This window comes from Bubalus bubalis, chromosome 14, assembly GCF_019923935.1.
Source record: "Bubalus bubalis isolate 160015118507 breed Murrah chromosome 14, NDDB_SH_1, whole genome shotgun sequence".
NCBI classification, from domain to species: domain Eukaryota; kingdom Metazoa; phylum Chordata; class Mammalia; order Artiodactyla; family Bovidae; genus Bubalus; species Bubalus bubalis.
Genome location: NC_059170.1, coordinates 36,269,357 through 36,271,100, shown reverse-complemented (window position 1 = coordinate 36,271,100; position 1,744 = coordinate 36,269,357). Strand labels below are relative to the sequence as shown.

Here is a 1,744-nt window from a genome sequence, read left to right as displayed (position 1 = left end):
TCTCCAATGCATGAAAGTGATAAGTGAAAGGGAAGTTGCTCAGTCATGCCCAACTCTTAGCGACCCCATGGACTGCAGCCCACCAGGTTCCTCCATCCATGGGATTTTCCAGGCAAGAGTACTGGAGTGGGGTGCCATTGCCTTCTCCGAAAGTTTAACTGAGATAAAGAAAAGTTAGAGCCTTACCTTTGGAAATCCCTAATTATATCACTAGCATTATGGCATTTAATTTCTTCTTTAAAATACTTTTTTTTTTTTTTTTTTTGCCACAGGCTGCAGCATTTGTGGAAGTATTATGAATCACTTCTTATTTCTCTATAAAACTTTTATTTGAGCGCGCGTGTGCGGGAGGGGGCGGGTGGGGAAGGACAGCCGGCGAGATCCCGAGGCGAGGTTCGCGCGCCCGCCCCCGCCCTGGCCCCCAGCTCCCACCTGGTCCGCCCGGCTCAGCCATGATCAAGGCGATCCTCATCTTTAACAACCACGGGAAGCCGCGGCTCTCCAAGTTCTACCAGCCCTACAGTGAAGATACACAACAGCAAATCATCAGGGAGACATTCCATTTGGTATCTAAGAGAGATGAAAATGTTTGTAATTTCCTAGAAGGAGGATTATTAATCGGAGGATCTGACAACAAACTGATTTATAGACATTATGCAACATTATATTTTGTCTTCTGTGTGGATTCTTCAGAAAGTGAACTTGGCATTTTAGATCTAATTCAAGTATTTGTGGAAACATTAGACAAGTGTTTTGAAAACGTCTGTGAACTGGATTTAATTTTCCATGTAGACAAGGTTCACAATATTCTTGTAGAAATCGTGATGGGGGAATGGTATTGGAGACCAACATGAATGAGATTGTTACACAAATTGACGCACAGAATAAACTGGAGAAATCTGAGGCTGGTTTAGCAGGAGCTCCAGCCCGTGCTGTATCAGCTGTAAAGAATATGAATCTTCCTGAGATCCCAAGAAATATTAACATTGGTGACATCAGTATAAAAGTGCCAAACCTGCCCTCTTTTAAATAAAAAATTAAAAAGGCCACTCCCAGGTAAAATCCAGGGGAAAAGTCATCTAAGTTTACCATGCAGTTGTTTACCAAAAATTAAGGAGGAGAGTCTTAACTTTTACTCTTGGATTTAAGTCAAGGTACTGTATTGACATTATATAAAATCAGTATGGAAGTTCAATGTTGCTTTTCTTGCTCAGTGGTTTTGAAGAAATTAAGTAGTTCCAGTGTGATTTTTTTTTTTCTTCATTTTTTAAACTGCATTCCTGTGGCCACCTAAGGCATGCCTGTATGTATTGGCTATTACAGTATTTCAAAAAGTGTTCAGGGCATTTCTTTAAATTGTGTACAACCCAAAATGTTGGTGTTTTGTATGGATCACAAGAGCAACATTCCTTAATAATTTCTGTTATTTGTCACAATTGTTATTTAAAGAACGAAGTATGTATTGCATGAAAACATTATGACCTATTTCTCTTAGTTTAAATAAACTCCAAGGTAACCGGGGAAAAAAAACAAACAAACAAACTTATATTTGAATTACTTGTGCCGTGGATTGGAATAAGCAAACATATCATTATATTAATTTATCTGAACTTCTATTCTCTGCCTATGAACTATCATTTTCTTAAAGGATCCTTAACTTCTCACCTACTAATATTTTCATTCTTTCTTAATTTTTAACATTAGCACCAGGTTCCATCACCGAAAAAGCTGCTGGCTTTCTTTT

General features: G+C 38.7%; 1 pseudogene; it reads left to right on the top strand.

The window, feature by feature from the left end:
- Nucleotides 1-415: 415 nt before the first annotated feature.
- On the top strand, nucleotides 416-1,110 carry LOC102409570 (annotated as a pseudogene).
- Nucleotides 1,111-1,744: the final 634 nt, after the last annotated feature.